Source organism: Camelus bactrianus, chromosome 26 (genome assembly GCF_048773025.1).
Source record: "Camelus bactrianus isolate YW-2024 breed Bactrian camel chromosome 26, ASM4877302v1, whole genome shotgun sequence".
Classification (NCBI taxonomy): Eukaryota; Metazoa; Chordata; class Mammalia; order Artiodactyla; family Camelidae; genus Camelus; species Camelus bactrianus.
Genome location: NC_133564.1, coordinates 26895957 through 26920696, shown reverse-complemented (window position 1 = coordinate 26920696; position 24740 = coordinate 26895957).

The window sequence follows — 24740 nt, the reverse complement described above, 5'->3', positions numbered from 1 at the left end:
TCCAGGCTAGGACCAGTGTGGACTAGTGGATGCCAAAGCTGGCTAAGCATCGGAAGCATCCGTGAGGACTTTCAAAATGCACTTCCCCAAATGCAACCCCAGATCCGCTGAGTCAGAGTCTCTGAAGATGAAGCCCAGAAACCGACAAGCCCCCACGTGATGATCATGCAGCCAGTCTGGCTTCTTCTGAGCACCCAAACCCGGGAAGTTCTAATTTGGCTGATTTCTGCCCAACCACTTTGTCACCATCACAAGATCCCTCCTCCCTTCCCTGTCATCACCCATCACAGTTGCAGTTTCCTCCTCTCAGATCTAAACTTCCACGGCGGGGCAGCACCTCAGGAGAGAGCCGTCCGACTCTAGGTCTCCGTGAAATGAGGGGAAAAGCCATCACAAGAATCTCAGTTCTTCAATAAACGAACCCACTGCCACGATTGTTGGCTCTTTGTTGGTGGAGAATGACAAGCAGTATTAGATTCCAGGAAGCTCAAGGATATCACAAGTTTAAAACGTGAGGTGCTCGGCAATCTCTGTTCAGTCCCCCTCCAAGATCTCATAGGTGGGTTTTCAAGTACAATAATATTACAGGTAAAAAGGCAAGTAAAGGCTAACTACTTGTCCTCAACCAGTTCACTACTGTCATTTTTCAAGAAAATATTTTTACTCATCTTCTGAACAAATGTATCTTAAACACTGTATTTCTAAACGAAACAAGAAAGCTTTATATTGTACATTTCTGTCATGCCCTGAAGAAATCACAGTCTGAGATAAAAATCATAAACTCATCTCCTGAAGGCTGGCTGTAGTCCTTAGACATGCTTTGTTGGGTTACCAAACGCTTCTTTAAATTATGCTACTTTTTTGAATTCAAAAAAAAAAATCCAGATTTCTGGCAAGTCCTGAGAAGCAGGGGACTTGGGGTTCCTGGCTCACTCCCGAAGGCCACAGTCATCTGAGCTGAATAGAAATTTCCGCCATCAGTGTGACATGTGCTCTCCAATCTGCCACACCTCCCACCCCTCCATATGGTCCTGTAAGAGGTTAGTTAATTTCTTGGTCCCTGAGGCATCTGGCTTTGCCTCCTGTGTTAAACAATGGGATCTCAGCAGAAATCAATACACAAGATGACTGGGAAGGTATTTTGAAAGGACCAAACAACAGAAGAGTGTCAGGACTAAGGGAAATTAAAGGCAAAAAAAACCCTCAAAAATAAAAAAACTAAAGTCAGCAAGACAGCAGAGAGTAACAGTCACGGACCAATAGTCAAAAGATCTGGGTTCTAATCCCAGCTCTGCTTCTCAGCTAAGAGAGACTCCGGCCACATGAGGAGTGTCTCTGTGCTTCTGAGTCCTCCCCTGCGACCCGAAGAAAGGAAGCAAACTAATGTCTTAGCGTCCTGTAGATCCAAGACTGGGGTCAGCGAAATACAGCCCTAGGGCCAGATTGGGCCAGCTGCCTGTTTTCACACAGCCCACTAGCCAAGAATGGTTTTTACATCTTTTAATGATTGGGGGAAAAAACCAAATGAAAAATGTTTCATGGTACAGGAAAATATATGAAATCCTAATTTCAGCAGCCATAAACAAAGCTGTATTGGAACACGGACACGTTCACTCATTTCCATAGTGTCTGTGACGGCTCTCACCCGCCACAGCAGAGCTGAAGAGTCACCGCAGAGACTATGGCTCCACAAAGCCTAAAGGATTTACTAGCTGGCTCTTTACAGGAAAAGTTTGCTAACCCTGGTCTAAGACATCATTCCAAGCTGCTCCATTAATATATCAGACACCACCAGAGTAGTCCTCGTTTGTATTTATAGAAAGCATTCTTTGTAAAAGAAGTTGAAGGGTCCAGGTGAGTATTTCAGGGGCAGGATGCTTTAAGCATGATCAAAGCATTTACACAGGCCTTTTTTCCCTGGAAGTAGTAATAGTAGTAGCTGTCACTTACTGAACACACACGCTGTTCCAGGCACGCCACAGGTTATTATGTTGTTAGAGCTCTCTGCAAATCACTGAAGCAGGTTTCATCACCTCTCTTTCTAAGGTAAGTAAACCAAAGCTTAGGAAATGTAAATAATATTTCCAAGGTCAAGCAGCCAAGAATTCGCCAAGGGAAAATTCAAACCTCTGTCTGTCTGACTCCAATGCCCAATTCATGATAAACGTCATCATGTACGAATCCAGTGTCCATCCCCAGAAAGACAGGCTTAAAGATAAATCGGGATTAACACCATACTCTGCTCCGTCCAAATTTTCTTTTCTCATCAACCCCATCCCACAGCCCTAATTCTAAAAACCCTACACATAATAGACCCTCCTGATTTATTTTCCCCTTAAACCTCATCTGTCTCCTTCAGAAATCCTAGCACAGAAGCCGAGGATACCCAGCGTTGCTCAATTGGATGGTGGGATGCCTAGTGCTAATGAAAGTACAATCTCATCAGCCACTGATGTGCTCAGCCAGTACCTTAATATGGCCCTAGAAGTCCTCCGTTTACTGCATTCTTGCCATTCTTTTCTTTGTTCATTTTTGCTTTTTTTTTTAAAGTAGTTTCTTTTTTTTTTTTTTTTTTTTTTTAAGTCTTTTTTAAATGGAGGTGCGGAGGACTGAACCCAGGGCCTCGTGCATGCTAAGCCTGTGCTCTACCCCTGAGCTATACCCTCCCCCCATTCTTGATGGCTGTTCATTTTCATCCTTAATACTCCCACTTTCATACTGGCAATATTTTTTCCACTTTTGTAGTTAAATCAGGCTTTCTGGGATGAAGGGAAACTCATCAAACAGTATGTTTGTGAGTTTAAGCAAAAATAAAGCACAAATAAAAGAAAGGAGAAAGAAAAAGAGTGGAGACAGAGCAAGGTGACAGGAGTGAGAAGAGATGAGAAACAGACATGCCGTGGAGCAGACAGACAGAGAGATGGATGGAGGGAAGGAAGAAAAGAAGGACGGTCCATGGAGGAGACAGAAGGAAGAGAGAAAGAGAAAACAAAGAGAAGAAATGAGAGAGCAAGTCGTTTTTCCCCGAGGAGAAAGAAAATATCCAACCACCCTATTTCCCTAATCCTCTTCCCAGCTGGGTCCATCTGCAACAGTACCAATTTGAATCCAAATAATGTCTGAGATTTGGGATTCACTGGTAAACTAGCTCCGATTCCCTAATCCCAGCACCGGATGTTCGGGGGTGTTGGGATTTGGAGGTAATTAATTCAGCCACCTGTAACATTCATTCAGCTGTTGTTACGTTTTCATCTTAGTGCAAAGTTACTTGTAGCTGCTGAGAATGGCTTTCCCCAGCTCTGAAAAGCTGTGTCTTAGTCTTCAGAGCCAATCCCTTTAGCCAAGTGCAGATCTTGAACTCTGTGTAGGGTTCCTATAGAACTAATAGTTTCCTATACTCTCTAAACTTGCGTATTTGTGACTTCTTTACTGTGCTGGCCACATGCCCATCTGGCTACGGAAAACAGAAAGAAAAACCTGAATTAGATAAAGACGGTGTGATTTTAGTTTCTCAAACATAAGCGCTCATTACGTCGTGAGAGAGGAGATTCAAAATAATTCCACAAAGGGAATCTGGGGCTGACCTGCTGGCACCCCATCAGCTTGCCTTCACACGGACAGAGAAGCCTGCTCGTCAAGAAAGTGACCTCCTCACTAGGTGTCTCCTCAGACTTCCACTGTCACGTCCAAGTGCAGGGTTCAGAGGCACCAAACTGCAAACAGTGAGGACAGTCATTAGGGAGTTTAAAAATACTAAACCTCTTCCCTTCTCGTATTACCTGAAAGCTTTAACAGGGACAGTATACGGGGAGCTTTGTTTAAAGAACAGCAACTAAAATCACTCAGAGTATTTGCTCAGCGCGGGCTAGGACCTGCTAATACATGGGGGTCTTTGTGAACCAGAAAAGACATCAAGTGCTCTACCATTTTGATCCTGCTTTGTCGTCCCCCCGAAAAAACCCTTTCATAGCAGATGTTTTCTACTTATTTTATAGTTAAGAGAATTGAAACTAAAATTAAACTTGTGGAAGAGCTGGAGTTAAAACCCCACGTCCCTGACTTCAAGCCCATCGCTCTTTCCACCATATCACCGTCCTCCTAATTTTAGAAATAATTTGTTCCAAGCATACAGATTCCCTCTGGTTTGTAAAGTGTGTGTCTGACCAACAAGCAGTTTAGGAAATCTCAATCCATCTCCTCCCACCTTTGAAAAATAAGGCCATAATGTAAACAATCTGATTAAGCAGAATCTATAACATCCCATTAGAAGTTGAAGAACATTAAAAATGGTGGCCACTAGTAAGCATGTTGGCATTGCTACCTGCATTTCAAAGGATCTCTTGAGAGAAAGAAAAAGGTGGGTCCAGCACAATTATCTTGAACAGCAGTTAAAATTTTTAACTACTCCAGTATGTTGGTGGTGAGATTTAATCTTGGTGTAAGGATACCGTTATCAACCACTGGGATTTATCATGCACACAAAGCAATTTAGACCCACATGGTTCTTGCCTTTAAGAGTATTTCTCAAATGGAATTCCCCTCCATGGGTCCTCATTTGTATGGGTGGAATTTCTTGCTAAGAAAACAAAATGTCTCAAAATCCCAGGTTGTTACCAACTTGTCATATTGGAAAGATAATACAATTTCAGCTGCATATTCCCTCTCCAGTCAAAAGCTAATGAGATAATGAGTTCCGTTTAATTTCCTGGTGAGGACACCGTTTTCAAATCGCAAAGGCCCCTGACAATCCTGCCGTTTCTCACTGCCTCCATTCCCGGTGCCTTCATTTTCAAAGGAAAAATAAAAGATGCAAGTTCCAATTTTAGCATAATCTTTCCCCAATTTGTATGTCATCTTAGCTTATATTTTATTCACGTATCTTGTCCCACTGTCCACCTTTTCATTTAAAATATATATATTTAAGGATATATATATAGAGAGAGAGAGAGATGGGGGGAGAGAAACAGAGAGGCAGAGAGACAGAAACTTTCAAAGGACAAGATACTGTGCAAGGAACTAAGATTACAAAGCTGGAGGGTATAGCTCAGTGGTAGTGTGTGCTTAGCATGCAGGAGGTAGTGGGTTCAATCCTAGTACCTCCACTAAAACAAACAAACAAATAAACAAACAAATAAACCTAACCCCCCCACCCCCGGCTGCCAAAAAAACCCAAAGCTGAATAAAGAGCCTGTTCTCAGGGTGTTTAGCCTAGTGCAGAAAATTAACTGAACCACCGTAAGCATCCTGTACTGGGGAATGGGGTGCGGCCATGGAGGCTGAAAACGTTTAATCCTGCTAGGAGGAATCAGAAAAGGCTTCTTAGTGAAGGTATGTTTGAGCTGAGCCTTTAAGGATAAATGAGAATATTCAAGGTAAATGAAGGAAGATACAGATGCTCCCTGGTGAAGGTACCAGGGACTTAGGATGCATGGCTGGAAAGCAAAAGTGGATGAGTATCTTGCGGCCTGATAAGGAATTTGAAACCTATGTAAAGATTTTGTACTTTATGGTCCAAAACAGTAATCAGGGATTTTTCAGCAAGGGAGCAAAAGCGTCGAAGGTGTACACAGGGAAGAAAACTGGCAGTAGTGATTCAAGTAGAGTAACAAAGAGTGAAGTCAGGGAAACTCGGCAAGGGAAATGTCAAAGACAAAACAGAAGGTGGGAGAACCCCAATCAGGACACAGGGAACGGAGATGAGAGACAGGGGTGTGTAGGCGACACCCTCCCTCTTCCTAAGAGATCTCCTGTGAGCGCCTCTCTTCTCTAATCCTCTGCCCTTTCAACAGTTCCCCAACCCTTGTGCACACTTCGGCTCAGATCTAAAAACAAGGATCCCTGCATTCATTTGAATCTCTTATTTTTGAAAATGAAGACTGGCAGATAATAGTATCTCATCTGCTCAATCCCCAGAGCACCAGCTGGTGGACTCTACAGGGCGACCTGGAACAAGCAAGAGAGTGCAGATGACTGTGTCTGCCGCTGATTGAGTCTAACTCCAGGTTCCAGAAGCTGCACCAGCCAGCTGGAGTGCTGTCACCTTCCGGCAGACACTCCAAGTCCACCTTCATCTGCACTGAAAGGCAGAGGCTCACACCTTTCCTCAGAATGATGAGCAAAGACGCCTGCGATAACCGAATTGGATGCTTTTGGGGGGTGGCATGTCTCCTTAATCATTCCATCTGTATCAGTTCTTCATTCTCTCTCTTGATCGTGGCAGAAGGGGCTCCGTGACATGCATACCTTCCAGTCCTGAGAATTTCTCCCAATTCCCGTTTTGAATTAATTTTCTGAATTGGTAACGCCAAGTCTTCAGGATAATTTAGGGCAAGGGTCTCCAGGCAACAGAGTGGAATTCAGTGACACACCTCCGTGTTTCCAGGTTACCCCTCTTCCCTGTGGTTTCTGGGGGGATTTCTCGGGAGAGGCGAGCACAGCCTGATAAGGGAACTCTTCCTGCACTTTTACACCCCAAGATCTTAACTATTTTTGTCACAGCTTTATTGAGCAATAATTCAGGTACCATGAAATTCATCTTGTAAAAGCATACAACTCAGCAGTCTTTAGTGTATTCACAAAGTGTCGACTTTCTGTTACATCTGCTGGAAGAACAAAAAACCCCAAAGCTGTCCAGAAGCTCCAAGGCCCCTGAAAAAGCTGGAGGGAATGTTTATAAGCCATTCCCAGGGATTGATGGGTTTATTACTCTGTTGCTTCCCCAAGACTCTCCTAGGTTGATGCAGCTCAAAGAAATACCTGTTAATACCTGCTAAATATAATACAGGGGCCCAGAGGAGAGAGACCTGACTCACTGAGAGTGGTGTGAAACAGTAATCTTATGTCAGAGGCCATGACTTACTCGCTGTATAATCCGCTCCAATCTCTACTTCCACTTTGCAAAATGGGGGAAATCATGCCTGCATCACCCGCCTCACAGGAACGTGAGGACCCAAGTGACAAGGTGTGTGACAGCACTTTGTAAGCTGTGAACAGCTCCACTAATGATAGGCACGGTGGTTATTGTTAAAAACTACCCCTAACAGCGAAACTTTACAAGGCTCATAATTTCTTGGAAAAACCAAAGGCAGTATCATCTCCTTTGCCCTTTTCCTCACTGTCATCCAGAAAGCATTGATTTGGAAAAAGAAAGACAGTCATAGTATTGGCTGTGTGACATTTGTCATGACTTTTTACATCCTTACTTCCAAGGCTGGTAATTTAGAGGCCATTGTGGTGAGTTGAATTGTGTTCCACAAAGAAGAGATGTGGAGGTCCGACCCCCTCGCCCCAGGACCTCAGAACGTGACTTACTTGGAAATAGGGCCTTTGTAGATATAATTAGTTAAGATGAGGTTACGCTGGAATAGTGTGGGCTGTTACTACCAGTATGACTGGTGTCCTTATAAGAAGATGGTGTGAAGATACAAAAAAAGGATACCATGTGAAGACGGAGGTAGGGACTGAAGCTACGTCTCTCTGCCCATCTCAGCTCTTGTGTTCAGAATTAAAAAGAAACACTGAACAGGTTACTGATGTCTTTTCCCTACTCCATGCTTTTGAGAGCATGTACATGCGTATGTGTATGTGTGTGTTTAGTAAACTCAATGATATAGGTAAAGTTCTTAGACCTATTTAAAATAAAAATACTGTATTTCTTGATGGCAATGTTATTTCAGACCATCCTGATTCTGACATTTTCTGAATTGGTTTTAAAAGGCTATTCTTATTCAAACAATAAATGAAAATGCAATTAAGATTATTTCCCAATAACACTGAGGTTTTTAAGGTTACAAACAATATTATAATATAGTCATATCTCTATTTTTAAAGATAAATGGGTTTTTCTCTGTGAATAGAAAAGGAGATTGTGAGAATACAAAATAACCTAATTACTAAGATTTTTTTAACAATTCTTATCGCTGGGTGGTTGAATTGTGGGACAGCGGAATTGTTTGCTTTTTGTTGTCTTTATTACCTAAATTATACATAAAGAACATGTTTTATTCTAAAGAAAATATTTTTTTCAATAGGACAATGTCTCCTCAAACAATCTTGCTAGGGGTTTTTAAATCTTGTACCTATATTTGTTGTCAGCCTTCAGCTTTTACCAAATGCAGCAATCCACAGATATTTTTAAAGAGTCCATTCTTGTAAAATAAGGTGTTCTCAGGAGTCAGTTGAGTAAATATTCCCCAAAATACATGGGATAAACCAAGAAAGAAGATGTATCTTGATCCAGGAAACACTACATCCCACCCAGGAGAGAAATGGCAGAAAGGCCACAGAGAGACCCAAGTGGAGCTGGATAGGACTTGTCCCCAGGAGAGGGCACACTGACACAGGGTGGGAGAAGGAATGTCATGGACAAACGTGTTACCACCTTTGGAATTTGAAAGTTCTCAAAAATAGAACTGAAACTCACTCAGTAAGAGCTAAAATTGTGGTTACAGTATAGACTGTAAATGTTTTAAACACTGACATAGTAAAGATGGTAGTTGGGAAGTTCGAGGAGAGGGGAGGTGCTGAAAACTGTTCAGAGTGTTAATTTCTTTATCTTTGTAGCAAGGAGCCATTCAATCCCGTCAGAAACGGAAGCACGGAGGTATAAAACACACACACGAGTTTCCACTTCTTAATTTTGTCCTAGTCTTTCCTCATAACCTCAGAAAGACCCTTTAAAAACCTAAAAACTGTTCAGGTGAAGAAACATAGATGTAAGTTCAGCGATGCCTGTGAGCTCACTTGCTTCATTTTCCTTCTGTGGACTTCATATAAAACCAAAGGTAACCCATTGCTCAAAAAGCCGCATGACGGTCTGATCTTAGCTTATGACATTATTCCTTTTCTCTCTGTCTATGTGGGCAGTGTCTATGAATAGAAGGGTGAACACTTAATGTGACTGTGGGGAAAGTCTGGGTGCCAGAATTTGGGTGCCAGAATTTTTGCTCTTTTTCTATGCTTCTCTAATTTGGCAAAAAGGGGGGAAAATAAAGAATTCATCAAAAATAAGAGGTATGCCTATACTGAGTCAATTTGATTCTTTCATCACCAAGGGTTGACTTAATCTGGAGCATTTGCTCACAATGTCCACAGAGCGAGAAGTGAAGGTTTGAGTAGTGAAACCCACTACATAGAAAAATCATTCTTTTCACTGCAGTGAATTTGAGATGTTGGGCCTTCTCCCTAGTCTGCTGCCTGTTGGCCACTGGCACATAGTAATCAGTCTCCGTAAAGATCTGGAGAAGACGAGGGAAAGTCCTTAGTCGTACCTAGTTTCAAATTTTAAAACAGCCTCTTGGTATTGATAGCCTCATGGAATTTGATGGATGATTATATTATGAATCAGAAATTGGCTTAAAAGATGAACAATCAGGAAGAAGAAAAAAATGTGCACTCCTAGAAAGGCAAGGAGTAAGGCTTATTGAGGAAACAGGACAGGAAGTTCAGTTCTCAAGGTAACAACCAAGACGTTTACCCTCTTTCCAGCACCTCTAGAAGAGGGGCTCTTTTCATAAATCTCTTGATAAATTGTGCCTGCATTTCTGAATTCTGATGCTCAGAGATTTGGGCTAGACAATTAAAATCTGGGTCTTTAGCTTCAAGGAAGCCATTTCTGTCTTCCTTCACACACTCAGAACATTATCAAAGGCGTTCTTAGAATTTTCTCCTCTGCACCAGCTATGTTCCTTTAATCATTTTTGCAAAAGCTTTATTTTCCGTGCAGCCAAATACCTAACACAGGTGATGCTGGCCAGTAAATAAAAATTCGACAAGTTCACTTTCTATCTTATCAACTGAATGAAACCTTGCAGGTGCTGGCAAGAGCAAATGTGGTCTGTGACTGTTATCCCCAAATTTACCCCAGTGCACATCAGGTGTTGGGATTCCAAAATAGGGACCAACACAGGGACATTTCCTCAAAGTGTTTATTTGAAACCCACCCCTCCAAGCCACTGAGTTCAGTATTGCTACCTAAACTTCTTAAATGTTTACTATTCCCACATGAAATTGAGAGTATCTGTCCCTTGTCTCCTGGACTAGAATAGGGAAAGATACTAAGTATGAGTTGGAAAAATCTGTGAATGGCCTATAGGTGTTTAGTAAATACAAACATTCGAACAAGTAAGCATTAAACATGACAGAATCACTGGGTAAAAGAGCCCTGGATTTGGAGTCGCGTAGCCCTGGGTTCTAATTTCCCCTCTGCCAGGATCTGTGCTCTGCTGGCCAAACTGTTTCACCTTTCTGTGTCTGCGTTCTCGTATTTGTAAAAAGGAGCCTTCAACGTGCCTTCCAATTCTAGCTTATAAATTCTGATCCAACTAAACCAGGCCAGGAATGAAGAAGACATTTCTGGTAGGGAGGTAGCCCATCCTGAGGAGGACACTGGGATAGCTGGTGACAGAGGGACCAAGTCAGTGCCACCACTGCTGAGGGGCTGGTCAGGCAGGACTCAGGGCACTCACCAGTCCCAAACGCCCCAGCAGTAAACCACACAGAATGAGAAGCATCCTAATGAAATGGGAAGCCCAGATTAATACTTTCGGTTCACAGTGGCACCCAAAACAAATATTTTCTTGTAGGCTTTACTACAAAAGCTGTCACCTCAGGGCTGGAGGACTGCTCTTTATTTTTTCATCTGAAAAGGACCCTGGCTTCTTCAGAATAAGAAATAGAATCCTTTTCCAGCTACAGTCCTGCCCCCTGTGCCCTCTGTTAGAGGTGAGGAGCATCGGCTGAATCTGAGTTTCAGTGAAATCTAGGATCACAGAAGTTATGCTTTTAATTGTTCTTGTTTATTTGAAAAGAATGAAATCATTAAATACGCCTATTTTATAAGGAAATCTAGCCAGAGTCATATCATGGGGGAAAAAATGAACAGACAAAAAAAGAATGAAATCATTTAATACCAAAGGCATTTTATATTATGCCACTCTATGTCCACCACACCCACGTATTCCTCATCTCAATCCACAGCACACTCACAGGCACACACGTCACCACCTCTCTCTCTCGTATTTCTTAAAGATGCTTATTTACATTCTCAAAAAATTGTGCATCAGATTCTATCCTAGACCTCGGAAAAATCCATTTGACTTTCATATGACCACTGCTCCCTCATTTGCTGTTGTTATCAGGTCAACCTGAAGAATAAAGGCTGGACATGGAAACTGTAGACTAAAACGGTCCAGCCTAGCCGGCGAACCGTGGTTACTCTGCTCAGCAGAATCTCCCACAGGGAGACACACGCAGTAACCTGTTAGGCAATGACAAAGAGTACCCGTTGTAATACGATCAGTGGAAGGGCTGGTGTTTAATTCCCAAAGGCACATCTGGAATAGGTATGGATTGAGATAACTAGAGGGAAATTTTCAGAAAGAAACCTGCAATTCTGTGCCAGTCTTAACACTTACAATGTAGAGTTCGAAGTATTCATGGTTTATATTAGATCTGTTCTCAAGACTCCAAAGGTAAAATAGCTCAAAGTCTAAGAGCTGGGGCTGATTATATTAAACTTCACATCAGCCAGAGGCACTCTTTTTTTCCTTATTTGTTTGTTATTTATTTATACGTGGCCTCGTCCTGAAAAAGAATTTGCCACTGACTGGGACAATTTGCACAAGACCAGCCAATCTCGGCCACAAGATGCTCCTGGACAAATAGTCTCCCAGCCTCTGGTTCTTCAAGCTCATCTTCATGGTCACTGCAGACCCCACAGCAGACAGGAAGCCACACAGACCCAGAAATCTCTTCCATTTCTGCTCCAATCTCTTCTTTAGACTCTTGCATGTACGAGATCCAAAGGACTCCCTCCAGTCCCAGGATCTGGTGTTTGTGCCTGATCTTTACAAGATTCGGATCCTGACTTTTCTCCTTCCTTCTGGTTCTCAGCATCTTGTGATCCTTCAGCTGGAAAGATCCACCCAACTCTAATTCACAGAACCCAGCACTCAACACAGTCTTTTGGCTTCTGTCTTTTGAGCCAACTCCACTCACCCAGAGAAGGGAACGTGAGGCCAAGACTGGATGTGCTGGCATCAGAGAGACACGTCTAGGCTCAGTTGGACCCAGCTCCAAACTTCAGTCTCTCTCCCTCTATCTTGGACGTGGTCCCTGGCCCAGGCCTCGAGGTGGAGATAACACCTGCTCTGCCTACACCCAAGTGTGTTGTATTGATCCAATCTAACCAAATGAGGAATGGGAATGTACGTTAAAACCTTAAAAGATAAAACAAATGTAAATGACTATGATGATCCCAAGCCTTGGATTTTTCATTTTGATTCATTTTAAATTTGTCACATTGAATATCAGAAAAAAAGTTCTTCTGTTGGAAAAAAAGAAAATACTGAGTTTGAGTCATTATTCTGTCACTAAAGTGCTGTGATTTCGAGTTAAGTTCCTTGACCTCTCTGAACCTCAGTGTCATCATCTGTGGTCCTAGTCAATGCTTTTTTTTTCTTTTAAACAAGGAACAGAAGCCCTCTTTGACTTGAGGAGGAGAAGGGAAGTAAGAGAACACCAGGCTGTTTCACAGAACTCAGGGACAGGAAGTTCAGTCAGGCCTCACGAGCAAAGAGGACCAGGAAACACAAAGTCCTCGGGAACCCAGACAGTCTAAATGGCTTCACCTCCTTTTGACGTCAGGAGTTATCACATCTGTGTGTCTTTACAGACTGGCTTTCTCAGCATCTCTCTGCATATGGCATACATGACGGCCACCACTCCAGCCAACTCGTATCCAGTGTGTCTGTGCCCACAGTTAAAGAACTCCCTTTATGGTGGGAACCAGGCACGTAATTATTTAAGCCAATCAATTCCTTCTGGGAGCACCCCAACTCTTTATACTACAAAGTCAGCCTCCCACAGCGCCTGGGTGTTCACTCTGCTCCCAAGTACAACCTCCATATGGCCCTGCGTGCTGCAGTGTTCCCCTCCCCAGGGCGGTGAGTGTTCGTGACTATTCAACTGCTGTCCCTCTCATCTGCCCAGTGTCCCGTGTCATGTCTTTGGCCATCCCCAAAATTTTAGGACGGGAATCCCTCCATCAGCAATAAGGTCAAGAGAAGGCAATTAAAGCAAGCCATGCCAGAAATGAGAGGCAACACCAACTGAGCAGAGGCCGGTGAAATACGGTAATGAAATCTGGGACAAGAACAAAGCTGAGAACAGGGAAAACTAATGACCCATGATTTATAAGTGTGTGTGTATATGAGTGTGTGAATGTGCATGCGTGTGTGTGTGTGTGTGTGTGTGTGTGTGTGTGTGTAAGCAGGCACATTACCTCCATCAACCTAGGGAAGCTGGGATAAAGAAAAACATTCAAATGAGGCAGGAATGAGTAATTGACGATCATAACTGTGATTATAAGGCGTAATTACAATTAGCAGCACAAGAGTGCTAATCATGAAAATAATTACACGTCAGCTTTCCTCCTAAAGAAGAGAGAATGTAATTAAGTGGCCCAAAGGCGGCGAAGCAAACACGTCTCCGGGTGATAGAGGTATGGGGTGAAGGGCTCATGTTCTAAGAGGTAAAGCTTTCTCAGTGTTTGAAAGGAATCCACCAATTTCTTGCACAATATGGGAAAGTAGGTAAGAACAAAGCACGGCGTGAGATTTCTTTTCAAACAAAGCAAACCCAAACTTAAGGTCTGAGGCAGAAGAATGCAGTGATTAAAAGCCAGACAGGCTTAGGCAGGAAGGTATAGCTCATGCTTAGCATGCATGAAGTCCTGGGTTCAAGCCCCAGTACCTCCATTAAAAAAATAAAATTAAATAAGTAAATAAACCTAATTACCTCCCGCCTCCGAAAAAAAAAGCCAGACAGACTCGAACACAGTTTACTGTTTAATCTCATCAGTCACCTACTCTGTGACTACAGACAAGGTCTGTCTCCGCCCTCCATGCCTGTTTCCTCTGCAGTGAAATCATCACGCACGCCCCACCCCCCGAGCTACTGTAAGGAAACAGAGCTTGTAAAACCCTTACGTCAGTGCCTTACCCGTAGTAAGCTCTCAGTAAAGGCCAGCTTTTGTTACGTAACAGAGAAAGGAGAAAAAGAGAAAAAAGACAGGTCTGAGAAAAGTCTAACCCTGTCTTGCTGAGTTTTTCCACTTTAATGCCTTTCTGAATTCAAAGAGAACCTGGCTCCTAACGTTTCTTTCTTATACCTCAGAGTGTCTTGTCTTTTTACCAAAGAGTTCCTACTGTTGATTTCCCTTAAGTCACCCGATGTTAAGGGGTGAGATCAGGTATGTTTCTTGGGGATGTGGTAACAAGTGGCTTAGAGAGAACAGGTCAACCTAGAGCTGGTAGGTTTTTGCCTCCTCAGATGCTGGCTGTCAAGCTACCCCCATTTCATTCATCTCCTCACCCATTCATTCATTTATTGTCTTTATGTTTTGCAGTAGAGACAATGTCGTAAGAGGCATGCCAACCATGTGTACAGCAGGGTGTCAGAGACACATACTATGAGTTTACTGTGTGTTAAACAGGAAGTCTTCCTCTTTGTTTCAGCTGAGCCTTGAAGCTCAGAGATACCACATTCTTAAGTGAATACCTTGCATAAATTTCAAAGAAAGCAGGATAGAGTTCTTGCATCGATGACTTCAATCATTCATCCCTTCTCATATCCACACTCTGGCATCCAGGGCTCTGCCACTCTGACTCAGGGCTTTGGGACCTGACTAGCCTTGGTACCTGGGATATTAGCAAACATGACACAAGCATGACATAAGCAGAGGCTTAAAAAGCACTTCTGTCATTGCCATGAGAACCTGTCCCAGTAAAGCTGCTTTCTGGAGGATGAAAGAGACAGAGAGCAGTCCCCCCAGCCAAGCTCAGCCCAGATACGGAAATGGCCAGTCAACCCCCGATATGTGAGCAAGCTCAGATCAACAGAACCCTAGCCCACCACCCCAAGTACATACGCAACAAATACGCACCCCATTGTACATCATGGAGGGTTTGCAGCTGTTACACAGAATTACTGTGACAATAAATAGCTGATCAATTTTATAACACTGAGAGAGCTCCTAAGCCCATCACCCACACCAAGGAAGTAAAAGTGGAAGAGGAGAGACTTATAAGGAAAATTCCTGTTAAGAAAATCCTACTGTGTGCCCCACCCCCAGGCCAAGGAAGAAGGATTTCAACGGGACCACTCAGAGAACTGCAGTTTGGGGATACGGGCAAGAGATGTGCTGGCTGGCTGTTGACAGGTAAGGTGAAGGAGGCGAGCTCCAACCACAATCACCCCCATTCAGAATCACTGCACCAGAGAGGTGCTAGCTAGGGTATTGCTGAATACCCGTGGGCTTTTGGAGGAGTAAGTCACCAGCCAGAATACAGGTATCTCCAGCTTCAGTAAGGGAACAGCTGGTGAGAGACCGCCAGCTACTGGGAGGTGAAGCACCTCCAAAGAACCAAACAGAGCCGCCTAAGATAGGAAGATTCCATCTTAAATACCTGCCAAGCTATTTGAAGCCAGCTTCCAACAGTATCCATTAAATAAATTTCTGCTTCCCTGGTCCCTCCATCTGCCTTCTCATCTCTAACCTGGAGTGGTCAGAAATAACAGGGAGTCAGACAGAAGCGGGAAACGGAGGAGAAGCTGACCACACCCTTCTTCTTCTGCCGCAGTTTCCCTCTGGGATTTGGCTGGGGCTAGTGGCGGGAGAGAAGTCTCAAATGTGAGTTAGAATTGACTTACTGGTTACTATAAGGCCACAGACATTCTACTTTCTGAAAGTAGACTGTTCGTTATTGAAGGGAATTGTTGGATGTTATACTACCTTGACAGTGACCAGAAAAGCCATGGGAATGCCCGAGCTGTTATCTACTGACAGGAGAACCAGCTGCTGTGAATAGGTTTAAAGGGGAAGCCACGGGGGATGCTGCTTTATGGTTAATTTCCATTAATCTCCATTGTTCAAAGGACCAGACACACATGCCATCTGGTGGAATCCCTTGTTCCAACAGGATCATGATCCATTCCATTTCTGCCAAGCCCCATCATTTCTAGCACACTCCTAGCATTCTCTTCTTGCAAAACACCCCCCACACACACATGTCCCCGTGCATGTACAACAGCACCAACCAACACAACCACCCACAAAAACAACAGCTGAACACCACAATGCTAAACGCTGGCTGCTTGGGGCATTTGCTTGAGTCATGCCAGGCCCCTCAGTACGCTGAACAGTGATGCTGGGTTTAACCAGGCAGTGCTTGCAAAGACTGCCCCTCTTGGGTGGCCGGCTCCTGGCCTATGCTACGGGCAGCGGCTTCATTTGTATTCCTCCCCCACCCCTGCTCCTTGTGGGGAGGTCATAGGGCCACAAGTCATCAGTCAGCAAGGCAGGCCCTCTCCCGCCTCGTGCTCCCAGGGGGCAAGTGCCATGAATCACAGACATGTCCTCCCCTGGGAGCTAGGGTGACAAGGTCCTGTAATTTATCTCACATGAAATGAGCTGGATTATTGGATGAGGCTGGAGGAAGGCAGTCCATTAATTCTCAGAGATAGCTCTTGGCTCTTGAGGGTTTTATTCTGAGCTCACATCAGAGACACCCTGCCTCTGCCTCCTTTGTTGAACCCTCATGGCTTGACTTGCACTCCCTGGTGGCTTGAAGCTAAAACAAGACATAAGACCACTCTTTATGCAGGGAGAATGAAGGGATCACTCAGCCTTTCGTGCCTGATCATTAACCCCCTTGTTCTTGCCATCCCACTGCTCCAAGCCAACTCCCACTCTCCTATAAAAGATCATTTCATTTGACATCAAAAGCCCCATCCATAAAAGGAAAAACTGATAAACTGAACCTCATTAAAACAAAAACCCTTTACTCTGGGGGAAAAAAACCCACCTGTAAAGATGACCAGACAAGCTACAGACTGGGAGGAAATGTCTGCACCACATATTCAACAATGGACTCATCTAGAATACATAAAGGACTCTCCAAACTCAACAATAAAAAATAAACAATCCAGTTAGGAAACAGGCATCACACATAAACAGACATTTCACTGAAAGTGATCTACAGACGGCCAATAAGCACATGGAAACATGATCAACATCATTAGCCATCAGGGAAATGCAAATTAAAACCATAATATCATTACACACCTCCCAGAATGGTTAAAATGAAAAATAATGATAATACCAAATGCTGGTGAAGATGCAGAGAAATGGGATCACTCATACATTTCTGGTGGGGCTGTAACATGGTTCAGCAACTCTGGAAAACAGCTTGTCAGCTTCTTAGAAACAAGCATGTACTTACTGTATGACCCAACACTGTTCTCCTGTGCATTTATCTCAGAGAAATGAAAACTCACATTCAAAAAAGAAAAAAAAATCTGTCCCTGAATGTTCATAGAAGCTTTATTTATAATAGTCAAAGACTAAAAACAACTAAACTGTCCTTCAACAAGTGAATGGTTAAACAGTGGTCCATCCTCATCACAGAATACTACAAAGCAGTAAAGACGAATGAACTATTTTATTGATTTGTGTAACAGCTTAGATGGATCTCAAGGGCATTCTGTTGAGTAAAATAAAAGTCAGTCTCAAAAGGCTGTATGACTGCTTTTCCTTGACAGTCTTGAAGTGACAATATTATAGAGACAGCTAACAAAGGAATGGTTGCCAGGGGTTAGAGCTGAGAGAGGCCTGGCTGTGGCTATAAAGCAACAGTGGTGATGAACAATCCCATATCTTGATTGTGGTCATGGTTACACAGATGTGCACATGTGATAAAATCACGCAGAACCATATGCATACGTGTATGCACACAAATGAGTGTATGTAAAACTACTGAAATAAGCTTTGTGGATTGGCATTTGTACCAATGTCAGTTTCCTGATTTTGATATTATGCTCCAGCTTTGCAAGATGTTACCATCAGGGGGAAAAAAATAGGACTTATCTGTAATATTTTTTTTTTTTTTTTGTAAATTTCCGGTGATTTACAAAATAAAAAAGTTTGGTAGGGGAGAGTATACCCAGTGGTAGAGTGTGTGCTTAGCATGCACAAGGTTCTGGGTTCAATCCCCAGGACCTCCATTAAAAAACAAACAAACAAACCTAATTACCTTCCCCCCCAAAAATTTTGATTCTTATTTTTATAAAGATAATTTCTTTTCCAATCACACTAAAGACAGGTTCAGAGATAATTCCACTGGATTTGTTCATTATTCACGTTATAATTTGGATTCAGCCACAGAACTTCCTTCCCTAGAAACTCATCTTTCTCTTTCTCTGTCTAAGCATTCTGGTCTCCCGTGGTAAATTACAAGGAGAAGGGTCTTGTAAACCAGGAGGTAAGCATTATTAATATTAGTAGTTGCTTCTTCCTTCTGCAGTCTCTGAAGGACGAAGTTTCATCCTGTAAGAGGACAGGATGTCTGTGAGAAAGATCCTCTGTGCTGAGTCACAGAGAAGGAAATTAGAGTTAATATAAATGTAAATTCTGCTTGCTTTCCAAAAGAAGAAATAAGTGCTTCTCCACCATGACAGGCCCAGCATTAGAAAAGCAGCAAGAATATCATATAAAAAGGGCTACTGAGATGAGGCTAGCTAGCCCTGGAGTTTATCTTCCCAGGTCCAAACCCCAGCCCTACCTGTTCCAATTCTGTGACAGCAGCCACGTTACTTCACATCTCTGTGCCTCTGTCTTATCCTCCCTGAAATAGGAATAAAAATGCCCCCTCCCCCATATGTTTGTCACATAGATTGATGACATACAAAGACATAGCCAGGGCCTGGTACAGTACATGCCCTGTAAATGCTGGGGCTGAAGCTTCCCACAGCAAAAAAATAAAAATGTCAGGAGGAAGAAGTTGGCCACAACGAACTATGAATCCCCTCACACAGGGGACCCTGCCCAGATTCTCCCCCTGTGACCCCCCTTCACCCCAGGAGTCACCATGTTCCAGACCTTTCCCTCCCTTCCCCTTTTCAAAAGCTTACTCTAGGTAGGACCCATTTCCTCCCAATATAAATGGATGGTAACTGGAGAAATAGGACCTTGAGCAGGTGTGGGTGGTACCCTGTGATGTAGGCCCCGCAGTGCACAGAGGGAAACTGGAGGGATGGTCTCAGTTCTGACCCTTCCAGATGCGGCCGTAGGACACAGGCTGGTCACTCTAGCTCCCAGGCTAGTGTCCTCACAGGAAATGGGAAATGAGAGGGCAGACCAGATCAGACGTCTGCAAGCGCCTTCTGTAGCGGACCAGAAGGTAAACATATCAGGCTTTGGGGCTATGTGGCGTCTTGTAACGTCTCAACTCAGTCACTGTAGCAAGAAAGTAGCCATAGGCAGCCTGATGGGCCTGAGTTCTAATAAATGTTTATTCACAAACACAAGTTTGTCCCGCCAGCTACAGTCTGTTAACCGTGGCCTAGATCAGGGGTTCCAAATCATTCCCCTACCAGGAATCCACATCATCAGGCATCTCCTTGTGGGTGCCGTAATGAGAAACACTGTACTGTTTCTAATCCACTAATTCACTGCGTGGAGTCTGGGTAGAATCAGGTCTGCAGTTTAATTATAAGTATGCTATGTATGTATTTATACAATAATAACACACACACACACACACACACACACACACACACACACACACACAACACCAGAGTTTTCTAGTTCCGTACAAGAACCAGTGTTAACACACTAGGTTCACATATTTCTAACCAAAATGATAAAACCCGAGATTCTAGTTAACCTCTTTGACCTTAACATGTATAAATACAGGTACAGGAAACCACGTACAAATCTCTAACAAAAACTTCAAGGCAGCCTAGAGGTCCGAGGGTTCCCCTGAGGCAGACCCTTTGTCGCACCTTCTCTAAAGCTGAAACGTTGGTTTGCGGCTGACGGCGGCTCTGAGTTGGTCTCATCCCATTTCTGGGCCTCCACTGCTGTCTTGCGAAGAGAAAGAGGTAGGTGGTCTCTACAGCCTTACTGGCCTTGTGGTTCTGTGCTTCGAAGACCCTAACCCTTCAAATGTGTTTGCTGATGTGGGAGACAGCTCCCCCAGGTAACAGGATTATAAATACCACCAGAACACAGATCTCCTTCCTAAAGACCCTTCAGGATGATTTCTGAAGCCTGTTACGTATCAAGCCTCAGGCTTCAACCCCTGAGAAGGAACAGGAACATTTCAGAGGAAGCTGGTTTATATGAATTCCTCCAATTATACCACAAGGCCTTATCCGGCCCCTCAAGCCTTCAGAGTCAAAGCATTTCCCTGAATGAGCCCAAATCTCTGATCCCTTGGAAAGTCCACTGATTTTTTTATGAGACTGCAGACTCCCTCCTGCCTGAAAGGGAGTTCATGGAAACACATTACCTCAAATACAATAAACAAAAATGCAGTCCTGTGTCTCCCCGTCTGTCATCTCCTTCTTAGCATCCTGGTTGGGAAAATCTAGGTTGGAAGCCTGAAGGCCCAAAGGGAGGCCTGGAGCAGTGGACATACCTGTCGGGGGTGGGGGGTGAACCCTGGTGCACTGGTAGCCTGACAGCACAGCCCTGCGCACAAGATGCAGTGGGAAAATACCGCAGGACTGCCTTCTTAATACGCCTGACACGCGCACATTCAGGAAAAATTGGAGTCTGAGTCAAATCCCACCTCCCCATGTGTACCACAGTCTTCTTTTCCGCCAGCCCTAAGACACTTTGCAAATTCTCTTTCCTATTTGTTTAGTGGCCTTGTTCCTCCTGATTTTTATGCCTCTAACAGAGGTCGGGAAACTTTTACCGTAAAGGGCCAGAGAATAAATATGTTAGGCTTTGTGGGATAAATGGTGTCTGTCACAACTATTCAGCTCTGCCGTTGTGGCATGAAACCAGCCACAGACAACAGGGGACAAATGGGTGACACTGAGTTCCAATCAACTTTATTTACAGAAACAGGTGGCCGGCTGGATTTAGCCCACCGGCTATAGTCTTTGAACACCTGCTCTATAATAATACTTAATGGGTTTTTCCCCCTAGAAAAAGCCTATGTGGGAGGCACCTTTATTATCTCCACTTGACAGGTGAGGAATCCAAGGCACAAAGACATGAAATACTTGCCCAGGTCACACAGGTAGTGAGTGCCAGTGCAGGACACACACTGAGGAGTCCACCGCCTAGACCCCTGAACACGGTCTCATGACCAACCATCTCCCTGGGCAGTGCATCACGGCCACCTGTCGGTCCGCCCCAAGGGCCCTCCGACCTCTCCCAGGGAGCTGCAGCCACCGGTGGTCTGGCCATTCTGCCGACTGTGCAGGGCTGCCCCTGAGCGACCCCCACAAGGAAGAGCTATCTATGTATGTTTCACAGAGCTCTGTGTCATCTCTGGGGGTGGGTCCACTGACAAGAAGAATAAATGGATGGTTTCCACCTCTGTAGTAGGAGCTTCATGGCTAACGCCCCTTTGGTGACCCGGGCTAGCAAATAACCCAGAAACCGAGAAATCACAACCCAGCATGGCTTGTGGGTGTGGAACCTGTTCATCCCAGACTGAAGTCTTCTCTCTCCCATCTCCAGAATCAGTTTGCTTCATTTGCCCGTAAGCATTTTCTCCATCCCTGATAGGACCACTTATGTAAAAGTCTTTTATACTGATTTATCTTGAGAGGATGAGAAACGTGTTAATTCTTTTCCTTTCTCTAACAGAGGTACTAGAGAGACGAGGGCACTATTACTAGGGATTGCACCCAGGACCTTGGGCACGCAAAGCATGCACACTACCACTGAGCTATTTCCCTCCTCCAGAAACGTGTTAATTCTTACAAGAACCACTCTGTGCAGTACTCTTCTCTGTGGCTAGTTATGTAGAGTGCCATGGCTTCCTCTGGAAATCAGTAACTGTAAGCCACCCAATGGACTGCTGTTTGAAAATCTCCCTCCCAAGCTATCACTTGAAAATGCCTGGCTTGGGGCTGGCTCACAGGGGTTGCTTTTAACTGCTGCGGCCACCTTTCTGCATCTTTTTAGTGCAGCGTCTTTCTCCCAGCATCACTCTGATGCATTTCCCAGAGGCCCAGCTCTCTCTTCCGGGGGCTCCATCCATACTTCAACACTATGATTTTTTAATTAGCCCTGTGAAACACAGACTGAAAATCAAACGCCAAAAAGAAACTGGGACTCATGGAGTGAAATAGCCTGGATGTCTACCTGGATGTAGGGGCTGAATCCTGATTTCCAGCATGACCAGTCAGGCAGCCAAGAACACGTTTTGCCACCAGCATCTGCCTGTGTTTCACAAGCTGCTGTTTGGAAGTTGACTATACAAGGCCTAAGTCTAGATGATCAGGCCTTTGGGGATAAATGTGCCAGTGATGGTAACTCCAGCGGTCCTATCAGGGATTTCCACGCCCCTCAAAATTCAGAACCAATATCTCCTGTGGTTCTGGGTGCCCATACCAGGGTTAAATACATTTGTACAACTCGGGTTCAGCCTGAGACCACAGACAGCCTTTGCAGTTACCCATTCTTCAAGGAAGAACCACTTTAAGCTCTGATTCTGCTCTTTACCTCAAACATAGTGCCCCCCTAGGAAACCGTCACAGAAGTCATCCTTGACAAAGACTTAGAAAATTACTAAATACCTGCAAAATAATGCAAAAGTCTCAAAAAGACACCAAGGGAAGTCTTTCAAGGGCAATCTTTATTCCATAAATACTGCCCAGTTTCTGAAGAGCTAACAGTTGTGAGAGAGACAGCTATATTGTTTAGACTCATAGACAGATGGATAGAGAGATAATAGACAGATACATACCACATACATATATACACAGATGATAGATACATATATACTTATATATAGATGATTGCTGCATAGATAATAGATACATACACACGTATGTGACAGATGAAAGATACATACATGCATACATAAATACACAGATAACAGACAACAGACACATACACACATACTCACGTACATAGATAAATGGTTGATAGATCCACACACAGATATATATAATTTGTATGAATTATCTGAAGGCAATATACAAATGTTTTCAGCTCTAACAGGAAGAGGAAAAAACATGGCATGAACTCCCAGTTCTCCTGGGGACTAAGAAAAAGCTAAATAGTCCCTTCTCTGGGTCCTAATACCCAATTACAACAAATTCAATATAACCTGCATCAATTAAGCTCCTTCCATGTACCCGGCTCCATGCTAAGAGATGAATGAGCATAGTGCCTGACTGAAACATTTCCAGTCTAGCAGAGAAGAAAGACACAGCAACGAATAGCCATAATATAAGGCAGACTATAATAAGCACTATAATAAAGATACAAAAGTGAAGAAAAATAACACGGTTGTTTGCTTTGTTTTTCCAAGGACCATGAATTTTAACAATTTACCGAGGCATTCAGTGAGGGCAAGGGCTAATTGGCAATCTTCAGAGCTTAGAAACAACAAATGAAATGAAAACAGGATTTCTCTTTCCCCAAAATAAAACATACTGAATTATGACTGCAGATACCTTCTCTGCACTCCTAGAAATGATCTAAACATCTCTTCTTCATTTACTGTCTGAAAAATTCTGTCATCATAGGTCACAGTCTGGAGAAGACACTAAAATAAAAGATCACCATCGCTTCACCCATCATTCTTCTGTCTCTGCCTCAGCCTCCCAGGTCATTAAAGTCTGCATTTCTGGATTTCTGCAGCAAGAAAAGCTTTTGCCTATAGACCAACCTGAAATGCGTCAGCATACCAGCCTTCCGCTAACTCCGGAAGGCGTTTACTCCTCACACCCATCCACTCCACAAACATGTGCTAAGCGCTCGCCATGCACCTTATGCTGTGTCAGACTCTGGGATCACGAGAAAAATGAGACATGGTCCACGGCCTCGATGAGCTCACAGCCACGCGAGGGAGGAGGGAACAAACGGGTACGAAGAAGGACATCGGAAAGTGATACATGCACTACTGGGCTTATGTCCATGGGACTACATGAGACCCAGGTGCCACTTACTCTGCACACAGGCTAAAGAAAGAAGGAGAAAACTGTCAGATGTTTTAGAAACAGTCAAGCAGTCCAGCCCTTGAGGTCTGGTTTCCTAACTTGCCTCTTACCTCTAGTCTCCTTTCTAATTCTTCTCTCATCCTGCCACCAGTTAATGCTCCTAAAGTTTAAGTCCAATTGTTTTAAGCCCTGCTCAAAGACGTGCAATGCCTCAATTATCAAGGAGAATCCAGACTCCTTAGCGTGGCACCCAAGTGCTCCAAACCCCAGCCTCCTCCTGCTGTTCCAGCCTTGTTTCTCTAGTCAATAAATATCTAGTGTCAGGCACTGTTCTGGGCATGAGAGATACTGGGGAAAACAAGACCATTAAGATTCCTAGTTCCATTAGGTATAAAATAAGCTACAAAGATATACTGTACAACAGAGGGGAATATAGCAAATGTTTCATAATAGCTATAAATACAGTATAACCTTTAAAAGTTATGAATCACTATACTGTACACCTATAATGTATAAAATATTATGCATCAACTATACTTCAATTTTTTTAAATGTCAACAAAAAAATTTTTTTAAAGAAAGATTCCTAAGCTCACACTAGAATAGTAGAAGGGAGATAAATGAAGCAAGTAAGCAACAATTTTAAATGGTGATAAGTGCTATGAAGAACAAGGAAGCCAAGTGACTCAAGACAGCAGGGGAGCTACATTAGAATGGGTGATTAGGTGCCATTTAAGCTGAGAGGTGAATAACAAGGGGCAAGCCACG